Below are 25279 nucleotides of genomic sequence, written 5' to 3' on the forward strand. Positions count from 1 at the left end.
TGTGTGTGTGTGTGTGGACTAGAGTCCACTTCATCAGATGCATGAAATGCTCACCTCAGTGGACAGGTATACAAAGAAAAGATCTGCTTGGCAGCATGTAATGTACAGTTTTGTCCTAATGGACCAATTAGGGTAAAAATAGTAAAGTGCAAAAGAAGGTTAGGAATTAAATGTAAGAACTCCTGTAGCACAAGCATTCAGAAACTGATTTCCAAACTTTTATGAGAGAAAAAGCACAGTCCCCCAGGTATAATCATGTGGATTTGGGTCTGCCATTTCTCCGATACAAGTTTTTCTACTTTCATATACTGAATACTGCAACCGTCACATGTTTGAATGAGAAACTAGAGTTCACTTTTTTCCTCCTACAGGAGTTCAGATTGTTATAGCTGTCCTCAGAGCCCAGCTTGTTAACAACAACCTCATACAATGTTCAGAGCTGAGCCTGTCAACAACAGCTTAATACAGTGGTACCTCGGGTTAAGTACTTAATTCGTTCTGGAGGTCTGTTCTTAACCTGAAACTGTTCTTAACCTGAAGCACCACTTTAGCTAATGGAGCCTCCTGCTGCTGCCGCACCGCCGGAGCATGATTTCTGTTCTCATCCTGAAGCAAAGTTCTTAACCTGAAGCACTATTTCTGGGTTAGCGGAGTCTGTAACCTGAAGCATATGTAACCTGAGGTACCACTGTACAGGTGGGGGTTTTTTTAGTCCAGTTCATTAACCGCTACATCTATGCCAGCTGGATATAATCTTAGAAGGATACATCAGTTGTAAAAGATTGCCATATATTGGGGGGGGGGTATTTTTTTGACTATGTTTTTAATAACTGGCACGTGTCTGTGTGTGCACATGAACACACAAGAGCCATAAAAAAATATTAAGTGATCTGTGATTTACTGTGAAAATATTATTCAGAGAGAGCCTACTCATGAGCCTATTCAGAACCTACGCATGCCCCTGGATCTGTGCTTGCTCACAGTTTTCTTTACCAGCCAGAAATTTTATCGCTTGCATTTTATTACCAGCTTCTTCTTCTTCTTTTTTGGCTGCAGATCCCAATTGTGAACATTCATTGCACTTTACAGCTTTAAAATTAAAATGTTTTGGGGGAAGGAAAGCACAAGGACTCGGGAGGTTCAGGTTTCATTAGCTCCTCCCTGTCACAAAACATTTATTCCTCCGCGGGGATATCACTTAGCTCCCATCCACTCTCTGACACAATTTCCTGGCAGTAGTTCCACGTTGTAGTCAAAGACCGAAGCCATTATAAGGTCGCAAATAGCTACACCATATGTATTATTTATGCCTTTCACTTTAAAGTATGTATTATGCGCCGCTTCCAACCCGGCCTCCCCCTCAGGCCGCAAGCGCATAATGGACTGTGGGAAGGCAGCCTGGAGCAAGAGCTATTTAACACCTCAGAACTCTTGAGCTCCAAGGAGGAAAAAGAGGTGGGTGTGTCACTGAGCAATTTACCTTGTGCACTTAAGACTGGTCTAGCTGAGAAAACTACATTCATCTAATTTCTAAGCTCATTTACTCATTCCTTTGTGGACAATTGTTTTGTTCTCTTTCTCTCTCCACTCCAAACCCCCCTCGCTCCAGTACTTTTCTGCAGCTTAAGCCTATAAAAAAGGTAAAGGACCCCATGGCGGTTAAGTCCAGTCAAAGGCGACTATGGGGTTGCGGCGCTCATCTGGCTTTTCAGGCCAATGAAGCTGGCGTTTGTCCACAGACAGCTTTCCGGGTCATGTGGCCAGCATGGCTAAACCACTTCTGGTGCAATGGAACATCATGATGGAAGCCAGAAATGCTGTTTACCTTCCCACTACAGCGGTACCTATTTATCTACTTGAACTGGTGTGCTTTCAAACTGCTAGGTGGGCAGGAGCTGGGACAGAGCAAGGGGAGCTCACCCCGTCATGGGGATTTGAACCACCAACCTCCAGATCAGCAAACCCAAGAGGCTCAGTGGTTTCGACCACAGCACCACCCATGTCCTGTGGTTTTCCTATGGCTGCACACATGTTTGGGGAAGCAATGGCTGGCTAAAGTGTGGTGCACCTGTGTTAAATGTGTGGTGCAGATGTGGTCTTCATTTCTTAGCTGTGCGCACACCATACATTTAAATTACATGACTTCATCTCCCCTTTCCCCCTGCCCCAAAGAATCATGGAATATGTAGGTTGTTAAGGGTGCTGGGATTTGTAGCTCTGTGAGGGGAGAGGTATCTGGGAAATGTAGTTATTTTTAATTTCAGATTTTCCCTGAGAAATCCCCCACAAAGACTCAGAAAAATCCAGCCCATTCTTAATTGAGAGGGACAGGGTTTTTTTCTTGTCTCTAGAAGAATGGCACATTTTTCACAAGCAACTTGCATTTTTATACTTTATTATTGATGTCTCACATTCCTGCTAGAAAACACAGGCAAGTTTAAAGAGGGCTCCCGATGGTCTTTTATTCAGTCACTAATCCTTATTTTTGCACTCACTGAAGGATTAGCATTCCCAGACCTTTTGTGAGACAGTCAAGTCAGTTGAGGATTTCCCAAAACATTTTAGGACTTACCCAAAATGGCCCTCCAATGTCATTACCCTGTTTCCAGGCAGCAAATTGTGGTGTGTGTGTCTTTCACTAACTTTCTGGGGGTAAAATCTGGCTGAATTTACTGACACTAATGATCCTTGCAGTCCTGGGAGCGGGCAGCTGCCATGAAACTCCTTGGGTGACCCTGGGCCAGTCACTGCCTCTCAGCCTAACCTCACAGGGTTGTTGTGAGGATAAAATGTGGAAGAAGAGAACCATGTATGCCACATGGCTAATTCATAATAAATGAACGAATAAGTTTTAACTACCAGTCCCTAGGGTGAAATCAAGAAGAAATGTCCTTATCGGACTGGCTTCATAATGAAATGAATAACGTTCCCTCTTATTGCTCTGAAAACAGCTAAGACAGAGGGAAATGCTTCCTTTCCTCACTCAAGGAAATTGCTGGGTAAAATAAAAATGGTAGACACAACAAAATCCATTTTTGAACTGAAGTCTAAAGAGAATTTTTGGCTTATCCATGAATAATGCAGTGTTCCATGCATAAGAGCTGCAAATTTATAATTTCCTTTCTATGTTACTGCATTAGGAAGTAATGCTAGAGCCACATAATGAATAAAGGCAGAAGTAACACCAAACTCGATTCAGAAATTCCCCCTGGTTCTAACCTAACCCTTTCAGATGTGCACAGAATTTTTTGATACTGAGGAATATTCTTGCCTTCGAGATGCAATCTTAAATTGTACAACCCGGGTACCGGTTTGCCACGACCGTGAGAACAACGCTGCCTAAACTCTAGCAAATATGCCTGAAGCACAGTATACCTTTATCTTTCTATGAATAATTCTGTGTTTCACATAGTCCAGAAGTTTTCCAGTGTTGCCTTCTTATGAGATGAAATCATACTCATGTTCATTACGAGTCAGCAGTCTTGCTTAGATATACTTCCATTAGGTTCTGATTTCTTACTTTTGCAGTCGGAGTAACACCACACACACACACACACACACACACACACACCCTTCTTTCTCCAGATGTTTGTAGAATCACTTTTGATTGATATTACATGTTGTTTTGTTACTTATAATTCAGACTCTTGTGGTGCTGTGAAAAACATGTTTGGCAGGCTCCCAATTTCCATTTCGGTGTATGAAGGTAATCCATGAGTGACGTCATAAAATTACCTTTAATTCAAGTGATATTCAGCCTATTCATTAGAGAGTTAACAGAGAAATCACTGTGGGAATTCATGGAGACAGTCACTTTGCCAATCTCAGCATGCATATCAGTTACTTTTGCATCAGACCAGCCTGGTACTTGTGCAATATCCACATAGTTCAAGGAACAAGCCTGCTGTTCAAGGGACATGCTTCTGTTGGTTGTATTGAGTGTCATTCAATTGTTATGATTATGACCTGACTGATCCTTTGTGTGTTTACTGAGAGGTCAGTCCCACTATATTCAACAGAGTTTGTTCCCTGAATTGCAGCTGAAGGGTTGCATCCAACTAAGTCCTATTCAGAAGAGACCCACTGAAATTATTGAACCAAGCTAAACCATGATGTCCCAGAATACTATTTGCTGGATATCACAGGTAGGCAGAGTGCTGCTGTGATCATGTCTAGCTTGCAGGCTTCCCACAGCCATCTGGCTAGCTACTGTAAGAACAGGATGCCGGCCATCGTTCTGATCCAGCAGATTCTTATGTCCACTCATTGAAATGGATGACTCTGAGTAGGGCTAACACTGGAGGCAACCCTAAATCTCTCATACTGGATCTTGGAATCAATGGATGCACAAGTTTAACTATGTGAAAGCATCAGTACATTAGCATTAACTGCTTATTTCTAGCTTTCAACATTCCCATTATTCCACTAACTTTAGGAATACCGTCATGTTACACCTTTGCAATAACTATCCATTAGTATTATATAGGCTCTGAGGCCCCTTCAGCCTCAGCCTGCCAGTTTAACTTCCTGCTAAGGGCACATTTGAATCATTTTATGATTTTATGTTCCATTTTTATGTCTCCTCCAATCTTCATTTTATATTCTATTTATGATTAATGAAAGTGTTAGCCCGAGTGCAATTACAAGGCAATCCAAACCTTTTATGTTTTCTTTCTAAAATGTAACCTAGTAATGCCATTTGTTTCCTTGCCAGTTTTCGTTTCTCACAGTGCCTCCAGAGAGGGTCTTGTGCCCCACTTTGTGGAGGGAGATCCTCTGTTCAAAGGAGTTCTCTGTTTGAAGGGCTGTCCAGTCCAAGTCAAATTTAAAGATAAAGAACTATAAAAAGGAAGAGGGCAGGAGACGACATTGCCCATCAGCAGCTGGCAGACTGGACAGCAGGCTAAGGTCACATTCACACCATACATTTAAAATGTTATACCACCACTTTTCATGACTTCCCCAAAGAATTATGTGAGGTGTAGCTTGTTAAGAACGCTGAGAGTAGTTAGGAGACCCCTATTCCCCTCACAGAACTGCAGTTCCCAGATCTGTTTAGCAATCAATCTTCCTTCATAGGAAACTCTGGGAATTGTATCTCTGTGAGGGGAACAGGGGTCTGCCTGAAACAGAATAGGAATATAAGATTTCTGAATTTTCAAGTATAGCATGCTCTTGCAGTTAAATATCATAGCAGCCACAGAAGAAAAACACCCCCAAGCTTAGCAGAGCCTCACAAACTCAACAACAGGTTCAACATTCATCTAAATTACTTCCAAAGCCATTATAAACACATGAGTTCTATTTTTCCTCTGCATTTTTGCATGATTTAAAATGGTGAACACCATTACAATGGCAGCTGTTCTACTTAGTTGCAGATGGGAAGTGATGAAATAAAAGACTTTGTGGCAATTGGATAACAAAACAAATTCAGCAGATGCAATTATGAGGGCCTGCTAAATCTGTCACAGTTCCATGCATGTTATTCCTTCTTTAGGTCAAGTATTGATAAGAGCCATTGCAATCCTTCCTATTTACCCAATACCCTATTAGCCGAGCTCCTTCAGGGTTTCCCCCCAAAATAAAGCACTGATAATAATTATTCTACTTGCCATGACCTGAATAATTTTAATAAACTCTTAAGAGCATAACTATTCTTCAAACTTCACACGTCTGTGAATTTTGCAATACAGATACTGACTAAAAAAATACACTGAAATGTATATTTTAGGATAAAATATGTTTATAAATGCCTGAGTGAAATTAAATCCAAAACTACAGCATTTTGTGATAAAATGCACATGTAAATATTATTATACATGTTTATTTAAATGTGCATTTAAATATGGAGGTTTTTGGCTTGGATTTTAATTATCATCATCACAGATTATTGCAGAGATGGAATTGAACATATGCATGAACACATGTGAAATTTGCACAGCCCATAAATAGACTGATCCATCCATCCTTAGTTGTAAGCATCTATTTTGTGAAAATTTATTTTGCAGGCTACCTAGAAAGTTTGGAAAATATACTCCCTCCCCTTTGATTTATGTGTACTGGCTTGGTTGTTTTCCCCCATGCCACCTGATATATGAAAATAAAAAGAGGGTTTTTTAAATTAAATATCAAAAGATGGCTAGAAGGTGGATAACTTCATATGGTACAATAATTGCTTATTTGAAAAATATCCAGCTAGAGTTAGGAATAAAAACCTTCAAACCCCATGTGTAATCTGTGGGATGTGACATCACTGTAGCAGTCAAGTACAACATTTCCTGTTTGCCCAGAGTGGACACACAGGGGGATGTTACTCCAGGCAGGAGGACTTCCTGTCAGACCTGTCTGGAGCATTCTCCCCCTGTCTGTGACCAGGGTGATGGGTGTAACCCTGTGAGACCCTGTAAAGGGGCCAGTCACGCAGCTATCTTCCTCTCTTTTGCTGCTGTCTTCTGATCTTGATGTATTTTGCTGTCTGCTGGCTCTCAGCCAGCAGCACATGGGCTTAATCCTCATATGGGATTAACTCACACTCTCTTCTGTAACTACAAGCTAAAGCCTGTCTTCAGGATCATACTGTGAACTGAATGTAAGTAAACTTCTTATCATTACTTTTAAAGAAGTCTTTATTGTTTTAAGAGGGAATAAAGGCGAATTTACCAGGAACAATCCAGCATGGACAAGCTTAACTCAAGAGATTCAAACGAATCTACCAACTAGTATTTTCCAGCAATATACAGGGGAATGTACTCTGCTACTGATTCACTAGCGTGAGTGAGGAAGGATAATATTAAATCAATATATCTTCTCCTACTATCCACAACATTCCCACACAATCACAAGGTGAAAAGGTTCTTTCTGTCCAACATCAAGTATTCAACTAATGATATTGTCAGCTAGTTGTAAAATTTTAGCCACTAATTATTATATGAAATAGGCAAACCCTAAGAATTTATTTATTTGTTTCATAAAATGTATACACCGCTTGAGTGTTAAAAACCAACCAACCCTCAAAAGGGTTTACAAATATAAAAGAATAAAATCATGAAAAATCCACAACTGTACTGTAAAGCATACAAAACAGATAAAAATGACGTTGACATTCTAAGCATCTGGGTAGGCTTGTCTAAAGAGGAATGTTTTTAGCAGGCGCTGAAAAAAAGTGCAGTGAAGGCGCCTGCTTGGTCTCAAGAGGCAGGGAGTTCCAAGGTGAGGGGGTTCCATACTGTCAGGGGCTCAGGAACAGAGGTACAGGGGAGAGAGGAAATGGAGAGCGAAGGGGAAGAATCTGAGGGCAGCGTAGGGGAGTATGACAGTGGCCCGAGAGATTCCATGAGCTTCTCCAGCGAATCAGAAGATTCCCAGAAGGAGGCGCCGATGGTCAGGGCAAGGGGGGTCCCAGGGGAGACACACCAGAAACAAGGGGCCAGCGGGGACTCCCAGAGCAGCAGCGGGAGATCAGGACCAGCGTAGTGGGGGGGAAGAGTCCCATGTGTCAGGGCCAGCGTCTCCTCCAGCAGGGAAAGAAGATGAGTCAGGGCTGACCACGCCTCTATCGGAGAGTGGGGGAACGGAGGGGAGGTCAGGTCCAGCTAGCCCCCCCAAAGGGGGAAGCAGTGACAGGAGCAGTGTAACGGTCAGGAGGAAGGTTGCCGGCTGGGCGCGCGTGCCAAGTTCGAATGTACAGGCGCGTGGGACAGCAGAAAACCCGGATTGGGAACCAGGTCCTAAAGCCCGCCGGAGGCAGGGGGAAGACTCAGGGGACTCAGCGTCAGAAGAGTCTAGGAAGGGCGAGACCCCAGCTGACAGGCAGAGCCAGAGGAGGAAAGAGCAAAGGAAGAGGTGGAGCAAGGCTAGAGTCTTAAACTGGTGTCTGGGGGGAGGAGATTCAGACGGAGCTTCGGCGGTCTAGAGTTTCAGACGTAGAGCTGCACGCTGCGGCTGTTAAAGCGAAACTGAACTTCAATAAAGACTTTTGTATATAACAACGAACTGGCGTTGGTCCTTTGTGAGCTGGGACCTCGGGCAGCTCTGACACATACTAAATTATCAATCATTCTTATTATTTATTAAATTTGTATACCACCCTATCCCCGCAGGTCTCAGGTCAGTTGCAACATAAAATCACAATATAAAAATACAAAATAACCAATAAACCCTCAAGCTCTTACAAATGTGGAACAGGTATTCTGTGGCATGAGAAACTTGCTCTTCTTGTGCATTTCCCTTTATTTGGCTATACAAATAAAAACATTAAGTTAGGCTGATAAAAAATAAAGTATGCTAGCTGAAAGCTTGCTTTTAATAAAGAGATGGAATAAATGACATCCCACATCATGGATGAAAGTGTCTGGTGACAGATGTTACATGGAGCGTGGGGGAGGGGAAGGCAATGGACCAAATTGAAATTGAAATTGAAATAACCTGCAGGAACATCTTTCAAAGTAAATGTACATTGGCTATCGGAACCAGAATATTGTTCTACCTCTGAAGCAAACATACTCTAAAGTGCTATATGTTATAAAAGGTAAAGGTAAAAAAGGTAAAGGACCCCTAGATGGTTAAGTCCATTCAAAGGTGACTATGAGGTTGTGGCGCTCATCTCACTTTCAGGCCGAGGGAGGTGATGTTTGTCCGCAGACAGCTTTCCGGGTCATGTGGCCAGAATGACTAAAGCACTTCTGGTGCAACGGAACACCGTGATGCAAACCAGAGCACACGGAAATGCTGTTTACCTTCCCACCGCAGTGGTACCTATTCATCTACTCACACTGGTATACTTTCGAACTGCTAGGTTGGCAGGAGCTGGGCTACAGCAACAGGAGCTCACCCTGTCACAGGCATTTGAAATGCCGACCTTCTGATCGACAAGCCCAAGAGGCTCAGTGGTTTAGATCACAGCGCCACCTGCTTCTCAAATATATGTTATACAATAGTTTGGGCAATGATGTGGCTTCAGAAAGCACTTTGTTATGGTTAGAACCCTGCGCTCGTTTATGTCCCAATGAACATTGTGACACCTACATTTTACTAAATATATATAAGATTAGGCACAGAGGCAAGGAACCTTATCAGCACACACATCATGAAAAAAAATCACTTTACTGCACCCCTTTGTGCCGTGGTGTGAGAAGGACTGGAAGTTTCTCCTGCGTTTGCCCTGGCCACGACAGCAGCGTCACGGCACCACAAACATATACATCATATTCTCCATAGACTGACAGGTGATTTTTGTGGCCCCTCCCTGAGCTGTGCCCACAGCGGGGGCCTACTTTGCCATCCCCTAGGAGCAGCTCTGCTTTCAGTTTTCTTTCCAGCCTTCCACCTAGCTTCAGGGTTATAGACAAGTATGATTGCTGACACCTGTTGGTTAGAAAAATATAATCTGGGTAGCAGAAAGCCACCTGATAGGTGAAATGTATTTACAGAAAATGGTGATTTAATGGATCAGTTCATCTTGAGTATCTTTCCAATTTTGCTGCGATATGCTACCATCCATCACCAGGAATGTCGCTTCTTACAAAAGCAGGTTTCCTTATGTAATCCCTTTGAAAGGAGATCACAGTCCAGATTCTGCTGAAAAAGAATTTGCCAAGGTAGGGCATTTAAGTCTGAGGGGCAGATGGAAGGACACTGGATATGAAGACAAAGCAAGAGAGAGAACACTAAAGCTTCTTTATACAATCAAGTTGTATTCAGAGTAGACTCCCTGAAATTAATGGACACAGCTACTGCCTGAAAGCTCAGCTCCAGAGGCTTAGACTTTTACAGTGCAGCATAGAGTGGCCATGTCTCATGCTTTATAGAGGACAGTCCTCTATTTGAGGAGCTGTCTAATCCAAGTCTGGTTTAAAGATTAAGAACCATAAAAAGGGAGAGCAAGGGCCTTCAGGTTTGGCATGTGGAGAACAGACTGAGCAGGCAAACAGTCTTGTTCCCCACTTTGATGAGGTAAATTGTATTTCTATTTATTGATTTCTAAATTTGTGTATATATCCTGCTATATATATTTGCTCTAAATGCCATCAATCTGTAGTTTCAGTGGTCACAGATGGTGCTGTGAACTATGGCATGATGAGAGGTGGTGCACATGCAGTGGGGGGCAGTTAGCAGAATAAATTAGGAGGCACCACCCCTAATATACACATATACACACTGTATGCAAATCAGTGTCTTCTTCTGTCCTTTTCCATTGGTGCCAGACGTGTGAAGTTTGAAGAATAGCTTTGCTCTTAAGAGTTTATTAAAATTATTCAGGTCATGGCAAGTAGAATAATTATTATCAGTGCTTTATTTTGGGGGGAAACCCTGAAGGAACTCGGCTAATAGGGTATTGGGTAAATAGGCAGGATCGCAATGGCTCTTATCAATACTTGACCTAAAGAAGGAATAACATGCATTGGTGCCTTTTCATTCTTTCTGCAGATCCCTTTGGGATTTTTTTTATTATTTTACCATCAGGCAGCATGCAAGTTTCATGAAACAAGTTAAATAAATAAAAGCAGATCGGGTGGCTATCAGTGCTGAACTTAAAGCATCTTTTAAAAAGTGACAGCTGTCTCTGTGAGGACTCATGTATCAGTGACATAATTAGATGAGAGGAATTGGAGGTTACCTCCCTTTCTCTCTCACACACATTTTCCATCTTTTAAAGCAGAAGTAATTTTAGGAGCACTTTCACATACCTTTGCTTTGTAAGATGGGACGTTTTAACAGGGCAGGTGTTTTATCAGTACCTCAGTGTAACAAAGAGTTGAAAGTAGTTAATTCATCCTCACAACACTCCTTGCCTCTTCTATTGACAAACAGTACATCAGACCCTCCAAGTGTCCCTATTTTCCAGGGACAGTCCCGGATTTGCAAAAGCTGTCACAGTTTCTGATTTGATCCCAGAATGTCCCACTTTCCTTAGGGTGTCCCTATTTTCATCGGAGGGTACGGAGTTATGTGATGCATGGAGATAAGTAACTATACAACCTTTAGAAAACATCTGAAGGCAGCCCTGTATAGGGAAGGGTTTTTTTTAATGTTTACTTTTTATTATTAATTGTATATGTTGGAAGCCTCCCAGAGGGGCTGGGGCAACCCATTCAGATAGGTAGGGTATAAATAATAAAATTATTATTATTATTATTATTATTATTATTATTATTATTGACCAGGGTGTCCCTATTTTCATCACAGAAATGTTGGAGGGTATGGTACATTGGTGCTGTGAAGAAAACTGCAAAGGGTGACAAAGGGAGTTTTACGGGCAGATGTTGTCTCCCCAGAGAATGGGCAGGGTGCTAATGTGCACTGCTGAAATCCTTCCCCACTTCTGCTGCTGCCCCCCCTGCAAGGAAACAAGCTATGGTCTATCTTGCTTTGTCATCCAAACCTGGTCTTGTGGTTCGTTTCTTTCTCTTTCATGTCTTGTGCTTTGTTCAGGTTCAGGCAAGGTAAGCAGCCAGACCATGGTTTGCAGGACAGCACAGCAGCAGCTGCAGGAGTTGGAGAGGAGCAAAGCACCCACAATTTCACACCAAACCATAGTTTATTTTAGCTACAGTTTAATGTGATGTGCAAACCAGGCCACTGGCTGTATGTGTCTGATCAATTTACCAATTTACCAGTTCCTCAGAGTGTGGTATGCTCAAAAGAAAGACATGTTTCTTTTTTGGGGGGCGGGGGAATAAACCTTCTTGCCTCCCCCGACCCAAATAAAGAAAGCAGGAACGGGTAATACACAAATAATTTGCCTCCAGCAACAATGCCAGATGAGGCACATATTCAAGTGGAGAACAAATGGCTTAAAGCTTTCTTGCTTGATAAATGATGTAAAACTCCTTTTGTTTTCCATAATGTTATCTACCTTCTCAATGCCAAACCAGAGTTTAACAAAAGGGATGGGAGCACTATGCAATATCTGTAAATCCTTCTTTTGCTGCTCAGTGATAATGGCTCCTGGATACATTCATTAAAGGAGTTGCAACAGACAGTACTTGATGGAATCAAATGCTCATCCTCCAACCATTTTTTGACATTGTGCTGGCCCAGAGATACACTTCACCTAAAAGTATAAATTAGCAAGGCGTGCTTTGAGTTTGACGCCAAATCCATTGTCTGTGCACACAAATCTCTTCCAGTTAGCCAACAAAAGAAATGGTTCCAGTCGCTAATTGCAGATTACTGCAAGTAGCAACATTTTCCAGAGCTATTGTTCTACAGCCAATATTTATATCTTACAATTTGAATTTTTCTGTTGCGCAGTGAAGGGATTTCAATACAAAGGCTGTTGGAAGCAGCCTGTGACTGTGTGCTGATAATGATGGTGAAGAAAAATTACTTTTCTGTGGTGGGCTGTGGCTGTCTGAGCCCTCCTATTAGAACAAAAGAGTCTAGCTAGATCAGACCAAGAGTTCATCTTGTCTAGTATTGTGTTTCCCACAATGACCAGCTGCTTGCTTTTTTAAGGCAGGGGTGATGGCTGTAGTCTTCCCATGTGCTTATCCACAATTTTTCTTTTGGTACCTCAATAGGTATGTTGGAGAATTCCAATGACCACAGAAATGAGAGCAAAAATGAATATATAGTTAAAGCGTTTGCAGATGATCTGGTAATAACAGTGGAGGAACCACTGGGAAGTATTAAAAGAATACTAGAAGAAATAGATCAATTCGGTCAAGTTGCAGGGTTTTATTTAAACAAAAAGAAGACAAAAATTATTGCGAAAAATATGAAACAAGAATCAATAGAGGTAATGCAACAACAAACTGGAATAGAGGTGGTGAATAAAGTGAGATATTTAGGAATTTGGTTAACCCCCAGAAATATAGATTTGTTTCAAAATAATTATATACCTGTGTGGAATGGTATAAAAAGGGATTTGGAGGTGTGGGGAAGGTTGAAGTTATCCTTTTGGGGGAGAATATCAACGATAAAGATGAGCGTGCTACCAAAGATGTTATTTTTATTTCAATCACTCCCGATAATCAAGGGGACATCAATATTTAAAGAGTGGCAAAAGATAATATCAAGGTATATCTGGCAGGGTAAGAAGCCAAGGATTCAGTTTAAGTTACTAACAGATGCGAAGGAAAGAGGTGGCTTCGCACTGCCAGATTTGAAACTATATTATGAAGCATCTTGCCTATGTTGGTGAAAGGAGTGGATTAAACTAGAAAATGGAGAATTGTTGGATTTGGAAGGGTTTGATAATAGATTTGGTTGGCACGCCTATATATGGTATGAAAAGAAGAAAATTCATAAAGGGTTTGAAAACCACATCTTCCAAAGGTCATTAATAAATGTATGGGGCAGGTATAAAAATTTGTTGGAATTTAAACCCCCTCACTGGATTTCACCTTTAGAAGTGATGAGCATAAAAAAGATCATTATGAGGGGGAGGTGGATAACATATGGAGAATTGACAGTTAAAGAAGGGGGGAAATGGAAAATGAAACCCTATGAAGAAGTAAAAGAATTGGTCTATGATTGGTTGCATTACTATCAGGTCTGTGAAATGTTTAAAAAAGATTGCAAAATGTATGGATATGGAGAAAAAGAATCAAAATTTCAACTAGAGATATTGAATAATGAGCATAAAAATTTGTCTAAAATGTTGCTGGAGTGGCATACAAAAGATGAAGAGGTTAAATTGGTAATGATACATTGGGCCAGAAATTTTGGTTATAATATACAATATGACGAATGGTCAAAACTATGGAATGAAAGACTAAAATTTACGGCATGTACTGTGTTAAAGGAAAATGTGATGAAAATGGTATATAGATGGTATATAACGCCAGTAAAACTAGCTAAAATGTATAAAACATGTAATAAGTGTTGGAAATGTAAAGAAAAAGAAGGGACATTCTATCATATGTGGTGGGAGTGTAAAAAGGTGAGAGGCTTCTGGGAAGTGATATATAATGAATTGAAAAAGATGTTGAAATATACGTTTATTAAGAAACCGGAGGCCTTCTTATTGGGATTGGTAGGAAATGAGATAAGTAAGAAAGACTGTAAACTTTTTCAATACGCAGTTACAGCAGCGAGAATACTTCTGGTCCAAAAATGGAAACAGGAAGAGCTACCGACGGTGGAAGAATGGAGACTGAAATTGACTGATTATGCAGAACTGGACAAACTAACAGGGAAGATTCGGTATCAACGAGACCAAAAGTTCATTGAGGACTGGGGAAGATTTACAGATTATCTGAAAGGCATATGTGATGAACAGATAACATTTGTCGGTTTTCAAGAGACTCTGTGAAAAACAGAGGAATATTGTTAAAAAGAAAATAAGAGGAGGGAAGGAGATATCTAAAGGCAATACTAAGTTAAGAAATGCGTTAATAATATTGACGTAAACGAAAGATCGGCAGAGGAGCTGAGGGAAGTCAAAAAAAGAGAGGAATGTGTGATAAAATGTGAATTGATTGTATAAAAAATGGTTGGTTGGTTTGTTTTATTTTTCTCTTTTGTGGAAAATGAATAAAAATATTATTTAAAAAAAAAAAGAAATGGGAGCAAAAATTGCCAATAGTATTTCCTTATTCATCCTCTATCTGGAATGGAAATCAATCCAGTCAATGCAATGAGTATTTGCTGTTGTTGCTGCTTTCAGTCAGCAAACGATACACAACTAATTATTACCCCCCTCATTTGCACTGGGTTTCCTTTGCACTGAAATGAATGGGGTGGAGTAACATAATGACAATGCCGTTACATAATTTAAACAATTAATTACAGAACTTATGCAGCTGCCACACTGGATAGCAAGACAAAAAAACATGTTTTAGGCAGAAGACAAATTGCAGCAGAACGGAATCAGTGCTGCGTTCAATGAACAAAGGGCAAAACAGAATAAAGTGCCTTCTTATATCCCAATACCTGATATACAACAATACCATTTGTAACTTTGTGTTTTTGAGCTGTCAAACTGTTATAACCCCCTCCGATAAGAAATTCTATAAACGCGACAAACACCTGATCTTTCCTATAACGGATAACAGCGGATGATCTCTTTCCTATGACTCCATGAATGTATGTAATCCTCTTCAAGGATCTGTGGCCATGATAACATCTTGTGGCCATGAGTTTCTTAAGTTATATATTTAATTTCTTTTCTTTTTAAAAGTTCTTTCCTTCCAATTTGGCTGTCAGTATTCCAGATGTCTCTCCCCTGCCAAGAATGAGGCACGCTGATGGTTTAATTGCACTTAGATTTATTAGTATTTACACAGTAGTCACATGCCAAGCACACAGTTCTAGTCCTCTTGGGAAGAAGTTGACCCGACTGAAGGGCGGGCTCTTTGCCAACAGGATATCCTCCATCGGGCGACCCGCCTCCTGTTGGCCTCATGCCAAGCCTGGGCTCTGCCCCTTCTGCAAGCCTGTGGGGACTCCCTCCACCCCCGAATCAGTCTCCACCCTCCACAGAGTGATGTCTAAAGGCTCAGTTCCTCTGAAGCCTGGCCTGTCTCTGTCTGACCTATGCTATCTTGGGACTTTACAGCCTCCATTCCTGGACGGAGTGGGAAGGAACCAAGCCTCTATTGTCCCCAGTCTGCCACCCCTCCCCCTCAGAGTCCTCACTGGGAGGGGATGTTCCTGACAGAGGCTGGGCAAGACCTCAGTTCAAATCTCCACTCCTCCACTCCTCTTGAAGCTCATTGACTTTGAGCCAACCACTGTCAGGGACTGGGCAGAAGAGGAATGGTGGAGACCCCCTCCCCAGCTTGACCCTTCCAGTTAGTAGGAAAAAGAAGATGGTTTACAACAAGGGGTTTGAGGGAGGTTACAGCTCAGAGGCAGATGATGGAGGAAAGTTGGGAAATAATGGGAGAGGAGGAGGAATAAGAAGAAGCACCATGGGCGGGGGACAGCTGATGGACACTGTGTCTTTAGAAAGCATTCCAGATCACCCCCCCCCTCTCCCAGAACCCGGCGAGCCTTGAAAGTAGGAGAGCAAAGAACTCAAAGACAGAGGGCACTTAGCAGCACCCGTAGGAGAGACGATGAGACTGACAAATGAGGAAGTGGGAGAGACTGGGGGGAGGGGGAGATTCACTCAGGACAACGCCGTTATCCAAGAGTCTGGGTTCTATAGCCTCTATCTGTAAATACTGAATAAAAAATGGAAGGTAAGAAACATTTCCTTGTCGACTACATGGGATTGGCTGAAATGACTGGCAGATGGCAGATGAAAGTGATGGACTATATGACACTGGCGGAGATGACTGGCAGAATCCGGGATCAGCGGAAGGAGACGACGGAAGAAGACTGGAAGAAATTTAAAATTTATTTGAAGGACTATTATAAACTTGATGAAGGTTAACATGTCAAGGCTTCTAGAATGAAAGGGTTACAGCGAGATAATATTAGATTGAAGGAAACGCTAGTAAGACATACTTTTGACAGAACTGTTAGAAGTTGCTGAAAAACTTTGGGCATTGGGATGCAGAAAAGGGAGGTATGGGGAAGTCTGAGAAACGAAGTTCATGAAAATTTGTTTATGAAATTATACATGTTTGTATGTCTTTTTATATGTTAGTATTGTCTCAAAAACTTTTGTAAAACTAATAAAAATATAATTAAAAAAAAATAATGAAATGACTGGCAGAATCCGAGACCAGGGAAAAGAGACGGAGGAAGAAGATTGGAAGAAATTTAAGAACTATCTTAAGAAACATTGCAAAATCAATGTGTGCTAGAATGATGTGGCTTTAGAAATTAAATGGAGTACAGCTGTAAAGATTGTTAAAAGAAAAGAAAGGTTGACAATTAGATAAATTTTAAGGGGGGAGGATTTGCTGAACTAAATTTTTGAAATGGGAATGCAGAAAGGGGAGGTATGAGGAGGTCAGTGAAGTAAGTTTTAAGAAAATAAGGTTCTGAAATTATACTTGTTCTTTTTTTGTTTGTGTTTGTGTGTATTGTTTTGTTTGATATAATTTGTAAAACTTCAATAAATATCTTTTTTTAAAAAAAGAAACATTTTCTTGTCTTTGTAGGTTCCTGGGCTGGGAGTCGCTAGCAGCAGCCTGGCAGCCACCATTCTTGCAAGGATCTTGTGATAAGGGCGAGGAGGCCACAGTGACTGCCTTGAGCTCCACAGAGGAAGGGAAGGATAAATAAGCCATAAAGAATAACCCTGCTAGTTCCCTGTGAGTGGTTGCCAAGGTAACTGAGGAAGGATATGTGCATGTATAAACATCAAGGGGTCCTATAGATTAGATATCCATGATCAAGTCACATATCACTTTGTTGAGTTTGAGAGCATCACGGCATAGTTATTACGAAGTTTTCTTTTTTAAAACAAAAACAAAACCAAAAACCAAACCTATTGAACTTTATTTGGCAGTCATGGCTTGTTAATAAAAATAAAAATAATAAAAGCCACTCTAAAAATATGAATTCATTAGGGCTTTTTTCAGTTTAATTTCTCCATTATCCATGTGGAGCTCTTTTGAATCTTAACCCTCTTCTCAGGATCCTAAATTGATGCTCCTATCTTTTTAAAGGTCATCTTCTCTTATTGTAATTAGTTTCCCAGACTTCTCTGCCAGACTTTCTTCTCCCTGTGGATATAGGACAACGCGACCAGTTCCCTTGTACTGGGCCTAGCGGGTGCTGCAGGGCATCACAATTATGATGTAGTGAACTGAGCAAACGGAAGGTGAGGGGCGGGAGGCCCCGAAATTTGGCCTCGCACAGGGCCAAATTGAAATTTGAAAGACCAACATCTGCCCCTGCCTTCCCTCAACCATCTCTCACACACAATCTCCTGAATCCTTGGGGACACACTTCCCAGCTCCTCCCTGTCCCTTCCATTCTCTCAAGCTCTATTCCTCTTCCTTTTTAGTTTTCCTCCCTCTCTCACAATACTAGAACTCATGGAGGTTGAAGGAAGCTGAACACTGGAAGATTCAAGAGAGATGAAATGAAGTACCTCTTCACACCCACCCGGGAAGAATGGCAGATGAAGCTAATGGACTACATGGAATTGGCAGAAATGACTGGCAGAATCCAAGACCAGGGAAAAGAGTCGGTGGAAGAAGATTGGAAAAAATTCAAAGTATATTTACAGAAATATTGTAAAATTAATGAATGTTAGAAGGATGCTGGAATGAAGTTACATGGTTTTAGCAGAAATGTTATAAAGAACTAAGTAAAAATAGATTGTTAATGGGCCAAAGTGTAAAATTTAAGGTCAGATTGTGTTAAGATAAATTATAGAACAAAAATTGAGAAAGATGGAAAGGATTTGCTGAAATAGCTAATTGAACAAGAATACCAAAAAGGGAGGTGTGAGGAGGTCGATGATACAAGTAAATGAAAGGTAGAGATATAGAGATATTGGATGTGTTTTTTAAATGTTTTTGCTTTTCTTGTTTTGCTGTATTGTTTTTTTCTCTTTATTTTTGCTGTATTGTGAACTTTTTACTGTCTTTTTCTTCTTTTTTCTGTAACTATTAAATTTTTAATAAATATCTTTTTTTAAAAAATGAAGTACCTCTTCACACAGTACATAGTTAACCCTTGGAACTCGCTCACACAGAAGGCAGTGGTGGCCTCCAAGTTGGATGGCTTTAAAATTGAAATACTTTATTGTCACTTGTACAACTTGTATACAGTGAGATTACACAAGCACCCCCCACTCAGCTCTCTTAGTCTTAATTCCCCTCGTTTACTGACGCACACCCACCAAACCCGAAAGTCAGTTGCCCTGTTGTTATCTTTTCATTCAGCAGCCTAACAGCCCATGGATAGAAGCTGTTCTTTACCCTGTTGGTGCGACTAATCATGCTTCTAGATCTTCTGCCCGAGGGCAGGAGATCAAGAAAGTGCCGGCCATGGTGTGAATCATCCCTGAGAATTTTCCTCACTCTCCTGAGGCAACGTTCTTCCGCTATTTCATCCAGCGGATTCACAGGACAGCCCATAATATCTTGTGCTGTATTCACCACCCTCTGTAGGCACTTCCTATCAGATGATGTCAAACCAGCGTACCACACCGTGATGCAGTATGAAAGGACACTTTCTATTGCTGACCGGTAGAAGGAGATCATCAGATGTTGATTGACATCGTTCTTCCGCAATACTCTCAGGAGATGGAGTCTCTGTTGGGCTTTCTTAAAAGAGGATTAGACAAATTCATGGAGGAGAGATCAATCGATGGCTGCTAGCCATGCTGCCTATGCTCTGTCTCCACAGTTGGAGACAGCGATGCTTCTGAATACCAGTTGCTGGAAACCAAAGGAGGGGAGAGTCCTCTTGTACTTGAGGTCCTGCTGGCAGGCTTCCCACAGGCATTGGTTGGCCACTGTGAGAACAGGATGGTGGACTAGATGGACCTGATCCAGAGTTTGACCTCCGTATCCTAACACATTCTTCCCCTCTCATTTTCACCAAGTTTGTATATTATCTCCCAAGTGATTTCCCCCAGATTATGACGCTTTCTTCATATTTGCGGTCGCATCTTATATAGAAGATCTTATATAGTGGGACGCAGGTGGCGCTGTGGGTAAAAGCCTCAGCGCCTAGGGCTTGCCGATCGAAAGTTCGGCGGTTCGAATGCCTGCGGCGGGGTGCGCTCCCGTCGTTCGGTCCCAGCGCCTGCCAACCTAGCAGTTCGAAAGCACCCCCGGGTGCAAGTAGATAAATAGGGACCGCTTACAAGCGGGAAGGTAAACGGCGTTTCCGTGTGCGGCTCTGGTTCGCCAGAGCAGCGATGTCACGCTGGCCACGTGACCCGGAAGTGTCTTCGGACAGCGCTGGCCCCCGGCCTCTTGAGTGAGATGGGCGCACAACCCTAGAGTCTGGCAAGACTGGCCCGTACGGGCAGGGGTACCTTTACCTTTACCTTATATAGAACACGCTCCTAGAAACAGAATAAAATTAAAATCTAACCTCATTCTAATATCTTCATTAAAACAACAACAACTTTATTTTCTATTATGAATGGCAAGTCGATTGTTTCTTCCCCAACCTTGCATTAATAGCCTGGAAGTGGTTTTAACCCAGAATGTTCTGAACTGCCCTACAGGTCTTTGCAATTGCCAACTCCTGCAATTTCTTCCTTTGGAATTTCTTAAAAGCTCATGTTTTCCTGTACCTGCTTCTGCGCTCCCTGATTCCCATCATACTTGAATTGAATTTTATTATTACGGTCACAGACCAGTTCCGGCTCACTTACAATATCAGGAAAATCATAAAACACAACAGGAATACACCATCCTCCTATTAGACTCACACTATTCATTTCACTTCCACTCCCTATTTCAAGTGAAAGCTTTGTTTACACCTTTGCAAAAGCCTCACATAATCCTGATCCTGATTAGACGTAGCACTGCTTCAGTATGGGAATGCTCCCAGTAGTATTTGTTCACTTTCTTTCAGTTTTTAAATAACTAGCAAATCCGAAGGTCTTCAAGAGATGGATGGCCACCCTATTAGCTAGGAAACACCAGTTTCTGTGGCCTACAATGCAAGGGGTCGATGAGGCAGATGACAGATGATTGGCAAACAGGAGGGAGCCTTTCTGTAGAAGAGAATGAATGAGACTTGAACTCACATCATTAAGGGCTTACAATCCTCCCTTATATCCCAGAATCTGGTCCATTAGTCTGGGAAATCAAAGGCAGTCAGATGTGAAATGGCTTCATGATACCTTTTGGTTAGGGGTGTGCGTATTATGACAGGATGGCAACAGTGCCTATGTTCTCTTTCTTTTTGCACTTGCTTTCCCTTCAAGCGAACGTGTTTGGAAATTGGGTATTCATCTTTTGTAGCTGTCGGTTCCACCACCCCACTCCCTGTACCTTTTGATTTTGCTGTCAGACGAGAGACCGGCATTGCCGCTGCCGATCTAAAAGCACCCAGAAAGATAAATAATGAAGTTCTAATTACAAAACACTTTGAAATGTTTTTGGCAGCAGCAAACTCGGCTATGCTGACTGTTCTCTATTATTGCAGATATTCCATGTATAGCGTTGAGATCCCACTGAGATGAACGACACATCTCTAATTGGTTTTAATGGTTGGGGATTGGAGTTCTACGGGCTGCCATCCAGAACACTGTGATGGCATATGAGCCGCGCATAATGGCATGTAATTCCATTATCTCCATGGAACTGTTTGAAAGAAGAGTACGCCTTATCAAACTGGACTGTGGGCGTCTCATATATTATTTCTGACACATTAGTATCATGCCAATCTTCTGTGGAGTTCAAGGCTGATCCCACTTTATCGCAATGGACCCATGAGGTAGATTAGTTGAGAGATTGTGGCCATGCTCAGGGATCATGCTCTCTGATCCTCCAATCTATAGTCTGGATTATTTGAGATGCAACTCCTTCTCCTGGCACACTCGAAGTAGAGCAGAACACTTCCTGCTTTGTTTGCTGTGACTGGGAAAATTTGATACGAGTGATCCATCTGAAACAGGATGCAAATTGTGTTTTGATCAGGAATTCTCTATTGAGCAGGGCATGCAAAGGGAAGGGGATGGAAAAAGTGGGGAAAGGGTCACACACACAAACATGCCTTATTCCCAATCCTTCATCCATGGTTGGATGGGGAACTTGTGAAGTTGCTGGACTCCAACTCCCACCAGCCCCAGCTAGCATGGATTTACATATAAGCTAAACAAGCTATAGCTTAGGGTCCCACTCTCTTGGGGCCCCCCAAACAAATGCAAAGGAAAAAAACTGGATGTACATTTCCAGAATATAAAATAAAAAACAAAATAAAAACCCCTACATGCAGCAACAGTGTTTTGTGCTGTGTAGACTCCTATGATGTAAGTAACGGGCCTTGCCTGCTAGCCTGCTCCCTAAAATATCACTGGTTTGCTCATTTCTGTATATAGGGTGCCTACATTATGCATGTGCTAATGGCTTTTGATACCTATTAGGTCCATAAATTACCATATAGCATATATTCAACACAAAAAACAGCGACAATTTGTTGTTGACAAAGGACAGCTGGACATATAAAGGGCCCCATTACCTTCAGTAGCTTAGGGCCTCATCAAACCTACGTAAATCCGGCCCCTTGTTTGGAAAGCAAGAGAATGTGATATCTGAGTACAGTCAGTGACTTGCCCAAGGCCACACATGGCTAAGCAGGGATTTGAACCTCAGTCACCTAATCCAAATCCACTTCTCTATCCAGTACACATTGGTTCTTTTCCGCTTCACAGTGCTTGTTAAACACAGGAGGAAGGCAGGTATAATCACAGTCATTCACACCATGGCATGAGACTGGGTTCCTCTTGGCTTCACAGTTTGCATGGCGGATGATGGACACTGGCCTTTGTTCCTTTTCAAACAGACTGTCCACCTCTTAAATTTATCTGTATGTGTATTCAGAAACATCATTGAAAAAATGCTTTGGTGTATGTGTGTTTTGAGCGAAGAGGAGTATTGGTGGAGACTGGCCATTTGGTGCCACCCACAACTGTTTTTTGCTGCAAACCTGCAGTTCCATTTACTGCCACCCGCACTCCCCATCTCAGCCTTGGAAAGAAAAGGTCAGCAAAGTGATTGCAATTATAAAGGAACAGGAGATGTGCCAAATGCCTATCATTGCTTTTTGTAGCTTGCCTCTTTGGTGAACTTTAGATATGTAAAGGTGAAGCTTTTAGTTGGGGGATTATGAAACTCTCACATCACAGGTGGGGAGGGGCGAGGACTTGGAGGAATCCACTGCTTTGATTTAATATTCTGTTGCATCCTGTTATATCTAATTAACTCCCCAAATTCATCTAGATGCAGGTACATGCATCACAGCAGGTTCGATGTGACAGCATTGGAGATGACAAGACGCTCCCCTTTGAAATGATGAGATGCTTTTAGGCCGAAAGCTGGGAGCTGCAAATGGCTTTAATGACCTGTGAAAAAGGCAGGATCTGGGATGCACTTTAAAAAAACAACAGCACCAAGCGCCTCTAAGAGGCAAAGAAGGTCCTGGCATTGTCTGTTGACCAAATGCATCTACATTTGCTATGCTTAATCAGTTCTTTTCCCTTTTTATCTTTGGGTTCTCTCCATGTGCTAACTAGTCACTAGCCAATTTGAAAAGAAAAAGAATCAGCCACAGAGCAGAAGACATTAGGATTGCCTGCATATATATTCAGAGCATTTACGCAGCCTTTCTGTAAAAGGGACTTTCTACAGGAACCCAGATTGTATATTCAACAACTGTTCAAGGACAAGGCTACAGCAAGCAATTACTGAAAGTAAGCAACATGAGCGGCAGGCGGGGAGAATTATACCACCTTTCCCTGATGCTCTTCCAAACTGCTGTTTAGAATGTCAATAAACCCTATTAGCTCTGTTCCCCAAAATTCCTCTCCCAAGCATTTTATAAATGTAATGGGCAGCAAGGTGAGAAAATTGTACGTCTGCTATCTTGGCCACTTAATGCAGCCGTTCAGTGGCCAGTCAGATTATCATGGATGTGACAAGACTGCACTCCACTTTCCCGCTCCTGCAAAATGGGAGCCCCTACTGGCAATGCCAGCCTGTTTCCTTCAGGTTACTGTGGGAGACTGCTAATGTATTCTGCTGTACGGATGCAGCATTTAGATGGCAATCCTTAAAGGGACTGTCAAGAAATAACCCTCAAGTTCTGAAACAGGCTGCTTTTCCCTGTGGATATTTTAATAGTGGCTCAAGAGTTTTCTTTCTGCTGGTGAACGTGTGTTTGCCATCTATTTTTGCTTCTTTGTGCACGAACTGGCCATCGCCCCAAACTTGGATTTTTAATGCTTTTAAGGAAAATTGGGGCTTCCACTTGCAATATTAACGATCAAGCATGTTAGCAAGGAATATAAGGGCGGAGGATGCAATTAAAGGAATTAAGGTAGGTAAGAAAGCCTACAAATTGAAAGCGTTCACAGATTACTTAGTTATCATGGTGGAAGATCCAATAGATTCTTTGTCGGAAGTATTAAGGAAAATAAAAGATTTCGGTCTAGTATCAGATTTTAAATTAAATAAAGGTAAAACCAAACTTACAGTTAAAAATGTTCCAGAACAAGATAAAATACAGATAGAAGAGAAGACAGGTATAAGTAGTCACAAAAAAGTGAAATATTTAGGGATTTGGTTAACAGCTAAAAATATAAATATAATTAAAGACAATTATGGAAAAAAACATGGAAGGACATAAAGAGGAACCTAGAAATTTGGGAAAGAATGAATATGTCATTAATAGGAAGAATATCAGTTATTAAAATGAACATATTGCCAAAAATGTCATTTTTATTTCAATCAATACCAGTGATCAACGATATGAAATGCTTCAAAGAATGGCAAAGAGATATTTCAAGATTTATCTGGAGAGGGAAGAAGCCAAGAATAAAACATAAATTGTTAACGGCTACCAAAGACAGAGGTTTCTAGCTTCCAGATCTAAAACTATATTATGAAGCGTCTTGTATTTGTTGGATCCAGGAACGGATATGTCTAAAAAACACAGATCTAGTGGATCTGGAAGGACACAACAACAGATTTGGATGGCATGCATATCTATGGTAAAAAAGGTAAAGGTACCCCTGCCCGTACAGGCCAGTCTTGACAGACTCTAGGGTTGTGTGCCCATCTCACTTAAGAGGCCTGTCCGGAGACACTTCCGGGTCACATGGCCAGCGTGACAAAGCTGCATCTGGCGAGCCAGCGCAGCACACGGAAACGCCGTTTACCTTCCCGCCAGTAAGCGGTCCCTATTTATCTACTTGCACTTAAGGATGCTTTCGAACTGCTAGGTTGGCAGGCGCTTGGACCGAGCAACGGGAGCGTACCTCGCCGCGGGGATTCGAACCGCCGACCTTTCGATCGGCAAGCCCTAGGCGCTGAGGTACCAAAAGGCTAAAGTACATAAGAGTTTTCATAAGCATATTTTAAGAAATGCAATATTTAAAGTCTGGGGAAAATATAAGGACTTATTAAAACAAAAAAAACACCTTGTGGATTTTACCACTGGAGGTAATCCTCAGTACAAAAACAAATCCGTGGGCCGGATTTAGAAGGCGATTGGGCCTTAGTTTGCCTACCCATGGTATACAGGTTGACGCATCATCATGATTCTGAAAAATATTTGCAATATTACAATAATAGATAAAAACAGATATGAATTAATGGAAACATGACTTGGACATGCATGATTTAACAATGAAATAATGGAACCACAGAGATGGTGGACGGAAGTCAAGGGATTGTAGAAATCCCACCTTTCACTATTGTATTGATTTTATAAACAGTATGTAAAATGATAAAGATGATTT

The 25279-nt window shown here is 41.6% G+C and overlaps 1 protein-coding gene and 2 long non-coding RNA genes across 7 annotated transcripts in view; 1 reads left to right on the forward strand and 2 right to left on the reverse strand.

Moving 5' to 3' along the window:
• The window catches only part of LOC309529766, a 589156-nt gene that overhangs the window by 332683 nt on the left and 231194 nt on the right, over positions 1-25279 (reverse strand). The gene's annotated exons all lie outside the window — the stretch shown is intronic.
• Positions 1-25279, reverse strand: part of KCNH1 (potassium voltage-gated channel subfamily H member 1) — a 233148-nt gene that overhangs the window by 25261 nt on the left and 182608 nt on the right. The window lies entirely within an intron of this gene.
• LOC309529715 lies at positions 5863-24986 on the forward strand. 2 transcript variants are annotated; one of them, XR_014218365.1, is made up of 6 exons: positions 5863-6589; positions 17001-17169; positions 20965-21099; positions 23054-23230; positions 24277-24529; positions 24853-24986. It is a non-coding gene; the product is annotated as an uncharacterized lncRNA (long non-coding RNA). The 2 variants fall into 2 exon arrangements; XR_014218366.1 differs by having other exon boundaries at positions 17001-17153.

This window comes from Podarcis vaucheri (assembly GCF_965113315.1).
Source record: "Podarcis vaucheri genome assembly, chromosome: 3".
NCBI classification, from domain to species: domain Eukaryota; kingdom Metazoa; phylum Chordata; class Lepidosauria; order Squamata; family Lacertidae; genus Podarcis; species Podarcis vaucheri.